This window comes from Giraffa tippelskirchi, chromosome 3 (genome assembly GCF_054371585.1).
Source record: "Giraffa tippelskirchi isolate mGirTip1 chromosome 3, T2T-mGirTip1v1.2.pri, whole genome shotgun sequence".
In the NCBI taxonomy this organism is placed as follows: Eukaryota; Metazoa; Chordata; class Mammalia; order Artiodactyla; family Giraffidae; genus Giraffa; species Giraffa tippelskirchi.
The window spans coordinates 79635622-79650207 of NC_137277.1; the positions used below are offsets into that span (position 1 = coordinate 79635622).

The following is a 14586-nucleotide window of genomic DNA, read 5'->3' on the forward strand; positions in this document are numbered from 1 at the left end:
TGTCTCATATCATACCATGAAATATTAATAAATCCTAACATAATCCCCATCTTACAAATGAGAGACCTGAAACACAAATTCATTCATTTGCCAGACTCTACTGAGGCTATGAAGCTTGTGTTCAAACCCCAGCTGTCTGTCCTCAGAGCCTGTTCCCTCTCTCACTCAGTTCTGACAACCCTGGAATATGGCATCATCTACTGATGTAGATATTAGTTTCCCTGTTTAGGGGAAGTTTAGGTGACTTCTCTAGGGTCACACACAGATTCTACAGCAAGGAAGTTAACCCAGCCCTTTTTAAACATGTGCTTTCTGCTATACTAGTCTATATTTCCCCTTTCTAGAACTTTTGTCCTTATGGTGAAAGTTTAATGAATCTTGAATTTAGATATCTGACTATATTATATCTGCCTCCCAAAAGAAAAATCAGCAGATCAATACTTGGTTTCACACTAGCAATAAATGTTTACATCACAGTAACATCCGTTTTTTTGTTGTTTTTTTCCAAATTGGCCTGTTACATAGGTTTCCATAGGAATCAATTCCTATCACTGACACAGGACAGTTTCACAATTCTAAACTTGCTTGCATTCCAGTGATTAAACTGATGGTGACATTTTCCTTTTTGTTCATGGAGCTACTAAGATAGAGTAAGGCTCGGTCAATTATTTCTAAATTCTTCGACCCTATAGAAAACATTCTTCATGTATCAGACTCAGTTTCAGGAGAAATAAATAGGACATAGACATGTCATCTGGACTTTAATTGGGGTGGAAGAGAACTGCTATTTCTCTCCCTTTTTCCAGAGTGCAGGAAATTGCTATGGATTAAAGAAGTGCCAATACAGCCTCCCATTTAGCCCACTTTAGAAATGTACACATGCTCTCTCTTTCCTTAATCTTCTCTTCTTTACTGGTCTCTTTTCCCTGCGGAATGTGTGTATTTGGGCAGCTCTGACTTGTTTGGATCTGATGGAAGAATGAATTGGAAGCTGGGTCATTCAGTGCTGGGCTCTCAGTGCTGGGCTAATACAAGTAGAAATTAAAACAGTTAGACCAGAGTCTCGCCCTCTGTTCACTTCATGTAAGCCATTGAGCAACTCTAAAGTAATGACGGTTTTTTATTTCCTCCTGGCATTAAGACTGAGAAGCAAACTAACAAGTAACAAGAAAATTCAAAATTAAAGCTGACATGTCTTCCTTAATTTTCCCCAAAATGTTTGAGTATGCTTATTATTTAATGCTACTTTGTCCCTTAAATATAGGGTGTACCAGTCAACATATGAAACTGTTTTAGATAATAGAAGTTTGCCTGAAAGCTAAGACCAAAATACGAAAAATATACCAGAGTGGCTGAAAGTGGGGAGTTCTAAAATCCTCAAGTGCAGACTAATGTAGAGCTTTCTCTGAGATGCTAGGTAGGGTTTTTCAAGAGTTTCTGTCATTTTGTGACGTTTTCCTTCTTTGTCTACCCCTCAAGCTCAGCCCTACTGTATCATCATATTTTGCTGTTCAGATTCACCACCATTGATGGTGGGTCAGGAACATCATCCATGTACAGAAAGGACAGTGCCATATAACATTTGAATATGAAAAAGAAAAGATGCTTCAGTCACTAGGCATGCTGAACTCAGAGCTGTCAAGCAAATTATGCCAGCCCAGGATGTCTGCTCAAGGAATCACTGTGGTGTGGCAGGTGATGAATGAGTGGTTTTCATGCCCTCAAGCTCCTTCCCAAGAGAGAGAGACTAAATTGGAAGATGATTTTAGCAATCATGGTGGGTAAGTCTGACAGAACTCAGATCCCACCCCTTACCTCTACATGCATGAGGAATGATATCAGGACTAGGTCTTGACTTGTGGGATGTTCAATACACAGATGAGAAAAACCATCTTCCTTATTCATTCTGCCTCTTTGCAATGAAAATTTGCTCAAACAGAACAAGATTTCTGATTTAAATCAGAAGCATTGCAGATCCAAAGAAAAGGGCCTGCAAAGTGCTCACCTTTCCAGTGGTGGTTAGAGATGGGCATTGAGAAAATGGCACTCAGATTTTGACCTCACCCCAGAAAATCGGGGCTTCCCTCATAGCTCAGTTGGTGAAGAATCTGCCTGCAATGCAGGAGATCCAGGTTCGATTCTTGGGTCAGGAAGATCCCCTAGAGAAGGAAATGGCAACCTACTCCAGTATTCTTGCCTGAAGAATCCCATGGACAGAGGAGCCTGGCAGGCTACTGTCCATGGGGTAGCAAGAGTCGGACGTGACTTAGCGACTAAACCACCACCACCAGAAAGTCAAGTCTTCTCGTGTTCAAGCCCCATCAGCTCCCAAAGGGATATGAAAGACCACTTTATCTTTTGAGAGAAACTAAATATAGGGCAAGTTTGTTTTACTTCATATTAATAGATTTAGAAATGGAATTTATTATTAGAAGAAACTAGAAGTTGAATATTCATTAGTACCCTTGATCCTCTTTTGAGCAGAAGACTTGAAAGAAAACCTGGGTTTGGAAGGAGTCTTTTTTAATCTTCTCTTTTTCCTGTGCTTTTGGGGCCAATGTTAAGTTCTGCCATCTGTAGAACATGTTCATTTTAAGTGTCTTACTTATAAGCTTCAGCTCTTTCAGGAAATTTTTTTTTGCTTATGTTACCTAAATGGCAGAAATTGGCTTCCATCTCACATCATCTCTGCATTATTAAAATGCAGCTTGTTGTGCAGAGTTTTAATGGACTCTTTAGGGCCTTTACATATTAATGTTACATACTAAGAACTATTAAAGCATTCCAAATAAAACATATTCACCAGCTAAATGTTCTGTTTTGTTTGTGATCATGAATGAAAAGGACAAGCTGGTTATTTTCATGGCCATTTAGAAAAAAGAAGTTGTCATCTAATACAAACTTAGTCTCCACATATAAGGCAATGTAATCATATAATTCCAAGAAAGTCTAGAATTTATTACTCTCCCCTTTTGATGCTTACCTTTAAATAGTGAATACAAACAAAAACAATTTCAAACTACTCTTGATTATTTTAGTATGAAGTACTTAGAGAAAATTCTTAATCTAAGATTCTTAATCTTCTGTCAATAAAAAGAATGGGGATAATCCTTAATTTTTCTTCAGCTGGTATGTACTTAGGGATTCTGAACACTTTAAAAATATGTAAATGATGTTAACTGATCAACCAGGCAGAAGGGGCAGAGAGTAGGAAGGAAAATGAGAAAAAATACATCACTTTAAAATTGTTTGTCTCACTTTCCTCTCTCGATCTGAAAGGATTACCATTTTCTCATCAAATATTTATTCAAATATTTGGTATTAAAACTTTGTTCAGTCAAGGTAGCAACCTATAAAGTTTGGGCCGTGGGTACCTACTTTTTAAAAATGAGGTGGTGTCCCAGTATAATGCTGAGAGCTCTAGTTTAAAGTCAGGCAACATCCAGAGTGTTTATTCCCTACCCTGCTGCCCATTAGATGGGTGGCCTGGGGTGGTTTAGTCGCTCAGTCATGTCTGACTCTGTGCGACCCCATGAACTGAAGCCCACCAGGCTCCTCTATTCATGGGATTCTCCAGGCAAGAATACTGGAGTGGGTTGCATTTCCTTCTCCAGGGGATCTTCCTGACCCAGATTGGTAGCCTGGAGTAAGTCACATAAATCTTCTGGGCCTATTTCTTCATTGACAGTAATAGATCTTGGACTAGATTCATTCAGCAGATATTTTGTTGTTGTTCAGTTGCTCAGTCGTGTCTGACTCTTTGAGACCCCATGGACTGCAGCACGCCAGGTTTCCCTGTCCTTCACCATCTCCCAGAGTTTGCTCAAATTCATGTCCATTGAGTCAGTGATGCCATCCAACCATCTCATCCTCTGTCATCCCCTTATCCTCCTGCCTTCAATCTTTCCCAGCATCAGGGTCTTTTCCAATGAGTCAGCTCTTCTCATCAGGTGGCCAAAGTATTGGAGCTTCAGCTTCAGCATCAGTCCTTCCAATGAATATTCAGAGTTGATTTCCTTTAGGATTGACTGGTTTGATCTCCTTGCAGTCCAAGGAACTCTCAAGAGTCTTCTCGAGCCCCACAGTTTGAAGGCATCAATTCTTTGGTGCTCAGCCTTTTTTATTGTCCGCTCTCACATCCATACATGACTACTGGAAAAACCATAGCTTTGACTAGACGGACCTTTGTTGGCAAAGTAATATCTCTGCTTTTTAATATGCTGTCAAGGTTTGACATAGCTTTTCTTCCAAGGAGCAAGTGTCTTTTAATTTCATGGCTGCAGTCACTGTCCACGGTGATTTTGGAGCCCAAGGAAGTCTGTCACTCTTTCCATTGCTTCCCCATCTATTTGCCATGAAGTGATGGGACCAGATGCCATGATCTTCATTTTTTGAATGTGAGTTTTAAGCCAACTTTTTCAGTCTCCTCTTTCACCTTCATCAAGAGGCTCTTTAGTTCTTCTTTGCTTTCTACCATAAGGGTGGTGTCATCTGCATACCTGAAGTTATTAATATTTCTCCCAGCAGTCTTTATTCCAGCTTGTGCTTCATCCAGCTTGGCATTTCACATGATGTGCTCTGCATATAGGTTAAATAAGCAGGGTGACAATATACAGCCTTGACATACCCCTTTCCCGATTTGGAACCAGTCTGTTGTTCCATGTCCAGTTCTAACTGTTGCTTCTTGACCTGCATACAGATTTCTCAGGAGGCAGGTAAGGTGGTCTGGAATTCCTATCTATTTAAGAATTTTCCACAGTTTGTTATGATCCACACAGTCAAAGGCTTTAGTGTAGTCCATGAAGAAGTAAATGTTTTTCTGGAATTCTCTTGCTTTTTCTATGATCCAGAGGATGTTGGCAATTTGATTTCTGGCTCCTCTGCCTTTTCTAAATCCAGCTTGTACATCTGGAAGTGCTTTGCACAGTATGGCCATTTTAATAACATTGATTCTTCCAATCCAAGAGCATGGGATATCTTTCCATATCTTTGAATCATTTTCAATTTCCTTTATTAGTGTTTCATATTTCTCAGCATAGAAGTCTTTCACCTCCTTGGTCAGATTTATTCCTAAGTATTTTTATGTAATTTTTAAAGGGATTTTTTTTTTTTACTTTCCTTTTTTATATTTCACTTTTAAAATAAAGAAATGCAACAGATTTCTGCATGTTAATCTTGTATCCTGCTAACTTGCTGAATTAGTTTATTAGTTTTAGCAGTTTTTGTTAAAATCTTTAGGATTTTCTATATGGAGTATCATGTCATCTCTATATGGTAGAAGTTCCACCTCTTCTCTTCCAATCTGAATACCTTTTATTTCTTTTTCTTGTCTGACTGCTGTGCTTAAGACTTCCAACACTATATTGATAGACGTGGTGAGAGTGAATATCCTTGTCTTATTCCAGATTTTAGTGGGAAGGCTTACAGCTTTTCATCATTGAGTATTATGTAGGCTATAGGTTTGTCATAAAGTTGAAATATGTTCCCACTATGCCTACTTTGGTAAGAATTTTTATCATGAATGGATGTTGAATTTTACCAAATACTTTTTCTGTATCTTTCAGTAAAGTGGTTTTGATACTAATAACAGACATTTATGTAAGGTACGAGTTTTTGTCTTGGGGTGGGTTACCAAGAGAAGAATAGTTAGTTCTGTCTGGGTTTAGGTGAAAGAAAGAAGATTGACAAAGACTGTACAGAGAACTGAACTGAACTTGAATTTGAATATTATTTGAACTGAATAATAGATAAATAATATAAATTTGAACTAAATTTGGAAGTTATTCTCCAGATGAACAAGATATAGAAGGTATAAGAGCACAGGACTATAGGACTAAGTCAGCATAAAGCCTCAAGACCTACAGAGAGCCTGTGTGGCTAAAATGCAAGCATAAGATAAAACAGGCAAGGGATAGCTAGGACAAATGGAAAAGGCTTTACGTGACACAAAAGTTTGTATTTTTATGAGAAGCCATGACAGTTTCAAGAAGAGTTTGTCAGCTGTTCATAAATGTGTTCTAGGAAGACCACTCTATTCAAATATGACAAGATTAGATGCAAGAAATCCACTTAGAAGGTTATTACAGAGGCACAGGGAAGAGGTGATGAAAGTGAGAGTAGTAGCTATGGAGTGGAAGGGAAAAAACTGTAAGGCATGAGGAAAGGGATTTGTCTAAAATCACTGAATGGATGAAGGATGAAGAAAGAAGAGGAAGGTCTCTATAATCCCCATTAGCTTTTGCCTCCTATGAGTCAGTTATTCAAGGCTGCTAGGTCAAAACCTCTTGATTCAAGAGAAGATTTTCATAAACATACTTAATGTAAATATATTTTTAGAGCTTGATGAAATGGCTTATTGTTTTGAATTCTTGCTTTTAAACTATTAGAATCATTGTGTTTTTGAAGGGAACTTAATAATATTTGCACCGAATGAATTGGGTATAAAAGATTGATTCTTTATTGAGAAGACATACCATAGAGAAGTAAATGGGCATTGTTAAGTTACCCTGAATCATGTGGCATATTGTGAAGAGGCAAAAACAGTCCGGTTAAGTGCTCACATTCAGAAATCCTATGAGATAGCTTCATATAAATACCCAGGAGACTCAGAAAGCCAGAAACAAGAACAGAGCCTGTAAGCAGCACCCACAGCTCACCTGAAGTCAGAATTCATGCTTAAAGTCCCTCCTACCCATCCCCACCCACCTTCAATTTGTTTCTGTTTTTTCACTCTGGCTGTGTTTGTCACTGAGCAGATTTCTGGAGGGTATCTCTCCTTGATACCATCCCATTCACTCCAGCCCACTATAAGAACACACCAGTAACTTGGTTCTCACAAAGGCTACCATGTCTTCTCCATTGCCCCTCTAGTCGAGTGTCTCCCTCCTCAGCCTACTTGATCTTTATGTCATGATTATGACATTCTCTCATTTTCCCTCTGTGACATTGTGATCCCCCTGGTTTTCACTCACCTCTGTCCACTTTGCTACTGTGAGGTCATGGGCTCCTGCTTCCTGGAACTCTATATATACTCTCCCTGGGTCATTCATCCACACATACAACTTCTGTCTGTAGCTAGTGTCTCTTCTAGGGCCTGCGTCACGTCCTTATGTTCCAAAAACAAAAATTGAACTTTCTACTAAACATCTTCACCTGTTTGTCCCTCAGGCAACTCAAATTTAACACATCCCAAAGTGAACTCCTTCCTCAAATGTTTGTTTTTTCTGATTACAGTTTCTCATCTTGTCATGACTATATCTCTGCATTCATCTGCTTGCGTACACACCTTTTCACACTTTCCTCTCAAGCATACCTTGCCACGGTAAGCAGGTTAAACCTCATTTTTCTTGCAGATATATTGTACTCTATAAATTCTGAGTCTTTGCACATGCTTAGAAGACCTTCTTGTTACACATAAGACTGTATGCAATAAACATATACATACAATCATTTACTTTACCTGTCTGAGTTTTGCTGAACATTCAAACCTCTGTGCAAGATTTACTTCATCCAGAAAAATTTTTGACCTCAGGCCTCCATTATTAAATGCCCATCTTTTGTAGTTTTATGGTGGATTATACTCTATTATTTAACTCAGATGACCATTGTATCTATTACTGTGGGCAAGAATCCCTTAGAAGAAATGGAGTAGCCATCATGGTCAACAAAAGAGTCTGAAAGGCAGTACTTGGATGCAATCTCAAAAATGATAGAATGATCTCTGTTCATTTCCAAGGCAAACCATTCAATATCACAGTAATCCAAGTCTATGCCCTGACCAGTAATGCCAAAGAAGCTGAAGTTGAACGGTTCTATGAAGACCTACAAGACCTTCTAGAACTAACACCCATAAAAGATGTCCTTTTCATTGTAGGGGACTAGAATGAAAAAGTAGGAAGTCAAGAAACACCTGGCGTAACAGGAAAATTTGGCCTTGCAATACAGAAGGAAGCAGGGCAAAGGCTAATAGAGTTTTGCCAAGAGAACGCACTGGTCATAGCAAACACCCTCTTCCAACAACACAAGAGAAGACGCTACACATGGACATCACCAGATGGTCAACACCAAAATCAGATTGGTTATATTCTTTGCAGCCAAAGATGGAGAAGCTCTATACAATCAGCAAAAACAAGACCAGGAACTGACTGTGGCTCAGATCATGAACTGCTTATTGCCAAATTCAGACTTAAATTGAAGAAAGTAGGGAAAACCACTAGCCCATTCAGGTATGACCTAGATCAAATCCGTTATGAGTATACAGTAGAAGTGACAAATAGATTTAAGGGACTAGATCTGATAGACAGAGTGCCTGATGAACTATGGACAGAGGTTCGTGACATTGTACAGGTGACAGGGATCAAGACAATTCCCATGGAAAAGAAATGCAAAAAAGCAAAATGGCTGTCTGAGGAGGCCTTACAGATAGCTGGGAAGAGAAGAGAAGCGAAAAGCAAAGGAGAAAAGGAAAGATACTCCCATCTGAATGTAGAGTTCCAAAGAATAGCAAGAAGAGATAAGAAAGCCTTCCTCAGCGATCAGTGCAAAGAAATAGAAGAAAACAACAGATTGGGAAAGACTAGAGATCTCTTCAAGAAAATTAGAGATACCAAAGGAACATTTCATGCAAGGATAGGCTCAATAAAGGACAGAAATGGTATGGACCTAACAGAAGCAGAAGATATTAAGAAGAGGTGGCAAGAATACACAGAAGAACTGTACAAAAAAGATCTTCATGACCCAGATACTCACAATGGTGTGATCACTCACCTAGAGCCAGACATCCTGGAATGTGAAGTCAAGTGGGCCTTAGAAAGCATCACTACGAACAAAGCTAGTGGAGGTGATGGAATTCCAGTTGAGCTATTTCAAATCCTCAAAGGTGATGCTGTGAAAGTGCTGCACTCGATATGCCAGCAAATTTGGAAAACTCAGCAGTGGCACAGGACTGGAAAAGGTCAGTTTTGGTTCCAATCCCAAAGAAAGGCAATGCCAAAGAATGCTCAAACTACCGCACAATTGCACTCATCTCACATGCTAGTAAAGTAAGGCTCAAAATTCTCCAAGCCAGGCTTCAGCAATACATGAACCATGAACTTCCAGATGTTCAAGCTGGTTTTAGAAAAGGCAGAGGAACCAGAGATCAAATTGCCAATATCCGCTGGATCATCGAAAAAGCAAGAGAGTTCCAGAAAAACATCTATTTCTGCTTCATTGACTATGCCAAAGCCTTTGACTGTGTGGATCACAATAAACTGTGGAAAATTCTTCAAGAGATGGGAATACCAGACCATCTGACCTGTCCCTTGAGAAACCTGTATGCAGGTCAGGAAGCGACAGTTAGAACTGGACATGGAACAACAGACTGGTTCCAAATAGGAAAAGGAGTACCTCAAGGCTGTATATTGTCACCCTGCTTATTTAACTTCTATGCAGAGTACATCATGAGAAACGCTGGGCTGGAAGAAACACAAGCTGGAATCAAGATTGCCGGGAAAAATATCAATAATCTCAGATATGCAGATGACACCACCCTTATGGCAGAAAGTGAAGAAGAACTAAAGAGCCTCTTGATGAAAGTGAAAGAGGAGAGTGAAAAAGTTGGCTTAAAGCTCAACGTTCAGAAAACTAAGATCATGGCATCTGGTCCCATCACTCCATGGGAAATAGATGGGGAAACAGTGGAAACAGTATCAGACTTTATTTTTTTGGGCTCCAAAATCACTGCTGATGGTGATTGCAGCCATGAAATTAGAAGACGCTTACTCCTTGGAAGGAAGGTTATGGCCAACCTAGATAGCATATTTAAAAGCAGAGACATTACTTTGCCAACAAAAGTCCGTCTAGTCAAGGCTATGGTTTTTCCAGTGGTCATGTATGGATGTAAGAGTTGGATGGTGAAGAAAGCTGAGTGCCGCAGAATTGATGCTTTTGAACTGTGGTGTTGGAGAAGACTCTTGAGAGTCCCTTGGACTGCAAGGAGATCCAATCAATCCATCCTAAAGGAGATCAATCCTGGGTGTTCATTGGAAGGACTGATGTTGAAGCTGAAACTCCAATACTTTGGCCACCTCATGCGAAGGGTTGACTCATTGGAAAAGACCCTAATGCTGGGTAGGATGGGGGCAGGAGGAGAAGTGGATGACACAGGAGAAGATGGTTGGATGGCATCACCGACTCGATGGACATGGGTTTGGGTAGACTCCGGGAGTTGGTGATGGACAGAGAGGCCTGGCGTGCTGCAGTTCATGGGGTCGCAAAGAGTTGGACACGACTGAGCGACTGAAGTGAACTGAACTGATACTCTATTATAGCAGTTCTCAATTAGAGTGGGAGGGAGAAGGGTGGGAGTGGGAGGTAGCAGGGTCTTTTTTGTTGTTAGGGGACATTTGACAATGTCTAGAGATACTTAGTTGTAATAAAGCATTGGGATGCTCTCAGCACCTGGTGAGTAGAAGCCAGGATGCTGCTAAATATCCTACAGTGTAAAGCCTCTACACCAAAGAATCATTCAGTACTAAATGTCATTAGCGCTGAGGATGAAAAAACCCATTCTATTGTAATTGCATACTATTTATTTATCTATTTCTCTCACTAAACTATAAGGTTTGGAGAAGAGGAATTGTGTCTTATTTGACATTGTACATACAATAACTACCAGCTCTATGCAGGAAGTAAAAGCTGCTTGGCAAATGATAAATGCTCAGTAAACATGAGCGCATAAGCAGGTGGGATAGATTGATGGATGGTTTGAATGGTGTCACATTCAGACCCAGAGAGAAAAACTACATATGTGGACAGAGGACAATAGGTTCTGAGGTTATACTTCTAAAATAGCCTTGACGCCACTTCTGCCGTTTGAAGTCTGATCATGGAGAGCAGTAGGAGGGCTCAAACTATGGATTCATGTTTCTGTCTTGCATATTTAAATATATTTTATTTTACTTATTTAAATATTGTGCTATATTACTTGTTGAGTGAGATATAAAAATGTATGTTTGTACCCATTACTAGTAACTGACATAGTTCTGCTGCTGCTGCTACTAAGTTGCTTCAGTCATGTCCGACTCTGTGCGATCCCATAGATGGCAGCCCACCAGGCTCCTCCGTCCCTGGGATTCTCCAGGCAGACATAGTTCTAGGTACCTACTATAAGCGAGACATCTTAGCATGTTGTGATGGGAGAATAGGGTTTGGTTTAAATTCTGGCTTAGTTTCAATACTGAGTTTTATAAACCTAAGTAAGTGTAATAGTGTCATTTTCTCAGTTATAAGCATAGTGTTGTTTTGGTAATTACATGGACTAAAGTACTTGTTATGGAAAACATTTCCTTCTGCCTCTTCTAAAAACTACTGATATTATTTAGGAAATGCACTTGACTCAGAAACAGAACTCTGATAGTAATGGCTTATGAAGGTAGTTTATTTTTCTCCCACACAAAAGAAGTCTGGAGGTCTACAATCCAACATTTGTATTATGCCTCCAAAAATTCATTAAGGAAACCAGGCTCTTTTTAGCTCAACATTTTGCCAGTCCTAAATACGGCCCTTGTGCTTAAAATGTCTACTACAGCTCTCCTTACCACTTCTGATCAGCAGGCAGCAGTCTAGAGGGTAGGTTGAAGTCATGCCCTCTTTCTTTTAAGGAGCCTTCCAAAACACATTTCTGCTAACAGTAAGTGTGTTCTTGTGTAAATTCCTTAAGATCTAGTATCTTAGAATTTAAAGCACAGAAATGTAGCATTTAAAGAATTCATTTATCATTCTATAACATTATTTTACCACCTCCAAATTAGTGTGTGTACATACGTATTCCCAAGTAAGTTTACTATTTTTGATGCTGCTGCTGCTGCTAAGTTGCTTCAGTCGTGTCTGACTCTGTGCGACCCCATAGACAGAAGCCCACCAGGCTCCGCCGTCCCTGGGATTATCCAGGCAAAAACACTGGAGTGGGTTGCCATTTCCTTCTCCAATGCATGAAAGTGAAAGTGAAGTGATGCAGACATATAGAAATGGAGAGCATTAGTTCTGACATTCAAAACTTATTTAATTTTTTACAATCATATTATTTACTAAGAAAAAGGTAGAAACAGTGATACCTCAATAGCACTGAGCACACCTAGTGTCCAGATCTGAATTTCTAAATATCTTCTCTAGTAAACAGAAGTAGGCATCCTTGGAGATGACCAGTAATAAAGCATCCCTATCATCTATTCCTTGGTATGAAGTGATGAAAAGGACACTTTACCTCCGTGGTATTCTTTCAAGAAACTCATAACTCCAGATTAACCATGAAAAAAAAAACATTTAAACAAACCCAAATTGAGGGAAATGTACAAAATACCAGTACTTCTCAAACTCTTCAAGTTCAAGATAAAAAAAAAAAGAACAACTGAGAAAACTGTCAGGGACTAGAAGAGACTAAGGAAGCTTGATAAGTAAGTGTAATATGGTGTTTTGGGATTGTATTCTAGATGGGGAAAGAATATTAGTGCAATATAAGTGAAGTCTGGACTTCTGTTAATAGAAATGTACCAATATTCATTTCTCAGTTTTGACAAATGTACCATGCTAATATAAGGTGTTCACATTAGAGGAAACTGGATGAGGAATATACAGGAACTCTCTATATTAACTTTGTAATTTTTCTATAAAGTCAAATTTATTCCAAATATAGTTTATTTTAAAAATACAAATTTCTGACACATATTGAAAGCCTGTTATATTCACTTGTATAGTACATTGTTCCCAGTATATTTGATTGAGTATATTTTCCAAGCATGCATAGACTTTGTCTAGTTTGTTTTCTGATGTTTCCCCAATATCTAAAATACCTGACATAGAGTAGGCACTCAATAAATGCTTGTTAAATGTTGAATGAATACACGCATATTGCCTTCGGAGAACAAATTTATGAGTTAACCTAAGGATAACACACACTAGGGAAGAAAATGTACATCAAAAATCCCTCTGATCTGTTTCTGAGTCATTGTGGTTTCCCAATGTATTATTTTGTAAATTATTAGGACATTCTGATTAGCCCTCCACTGCACAGTCCAGGAATAGTTTGTTCCATTAGGAAAACAAGAGAGAAAGATCCTGGAGGAGTTGGTAACTGTCAGGTTCTTTATCAGAAAAATAGAGGTTTGTGCCACTGATTCTAATTCAAGGAAACTGAAGCCTTTTTATAATCCTTTGAGATTAATAGATCAGGTATTAGAAAGTGGCACAGTACTAATTTTCTATACATTAGTCATTTTATCTCTATTACTATAAAAAAGATCTAATGGGAAAAGCACTTGATTAAAATCCTGGCCTCACCACTTACTACATAAGTGATTATAAGAAAGTTTTTAATTCTCTCTAACCCTCAATCTCTAGTAAAATTGAGATAGTGTACCTCACAAAGTATATGTACAATCCTTTACTAATGAAAATACAAGATAGATTACTATAACAAATGCTCAAGAATACAGTGACTCTCACAAACTAGAGGCTTGTTTCTTCTTACCTAACAACCCATGAATGGAATAACAGCTTTTTGGAAACTCAGGCTACTCCATCTTGTTGCTTAGTCACCTCTGATCTGCATTCCTTTTTTTTTTTCTCCCCACATGTTCAACTCACCCTTACTTCCACATTCCAGGTCACAGGGAGGAGAAACTCTGAAGGAAACACATCTTTCCTTCCAAGGGCATGACCCGGAAGTTATCACTTACACTTACATCTTATTGGGCAGAACCTAGTCATGTGGCCCCAGCTAACTGCAATGGAAGCTGGGAAATGTTTTCTTTAGCTGGGAAGCAATTTGGCCAAAGGAGTATTTTGATGTTGTGGAGACTGACAAGAAAATTAGCAGAGCCTGCCATAATCACTTGGAGTAGTGCCTTACATGGAATGAATGCTCTCCAAATGATATTCTCTTTAACTCATCTGAAAGAGGATGAGAGTAAAAGGATAAGGTAGGTGGCAACATTTTATCAACTATGACTTTTACCGTTAGAATTTAGGATGGACCTTTCTGGGAAGCTTTGTTTGCGTTTGAAAACTTGTTTATCTTCTTCAAATTAAGACACAGCTCCCAAGAAATGATTTGTATTCATCCTAAGGAAAATAAGCTGCAGAATTATTTCAAAGTGTACTTGTTTTATATGTAATGGCCTCAGCTAGCTTTTCCTCTAGCTCAGGAAACTGGTAGATTAATTTAGGAACGGTATCCTCCTGGAAAAAGAAAGATACAAAGTAGAATTATGTTACTTATTTTTATATAGAAATTCTTTTATTTGTTCAGTTGTAATTTTGTTAATTGGAATTCTACTTTCTACTTGTAGCATGGTTTCACTTTTAAACTTTTAGCAATAATTTATACTTACAGATGTGGAACTGCATCTTTAGGAACTTTTTTTCCATTTTTCTATTGATTTAGTTTGATTGGTTTCCTGAGGATATTTACTTTAACGTGCTGAACTTGGACAGTTTTGTCCTAGGCAAAGCAGTTTATACAGAGCCCCATTCATGCTAAGCTTGCATAGGACATTCTTACATTCATGGGTCCCAAGTGTATGTTGTCAGACCTTCATGTGATCTCTC

General features: G+C 38.8%; 1 protein-coding gene across 9 annotated transcripts in view; it reads left to right on the forward strand.

Annotated features, from left to right (window-relative positions):
* The window catches only part of ZNF385B (zinc finger protein 385B), a 455851-nt gene that overhangs the window by 310072 nt on the left and 131193 nt on the right, over nucleotides 1-14586 (forward strand). The window contains exon 1 of one of the 9 annotated variants that reach the window (XM_081579483.1): nucleotides 13646-13958. The exons of 4 other annotated variants lie outside the window; for them this stretch is intronic. The gene's annotated coding sequence lies outside the window, so the exon portion shown is untranslated. Of the gene's footprint in view, nucleotides 1-13645; nucleotides 13959-14586 lie in introns of those variants that run through there. 4 more of the 9 variants (XM_081579478.1, XR_014079380.1, XM_081579479.1 and 1 more) reach the window with 4 other exon arrangements.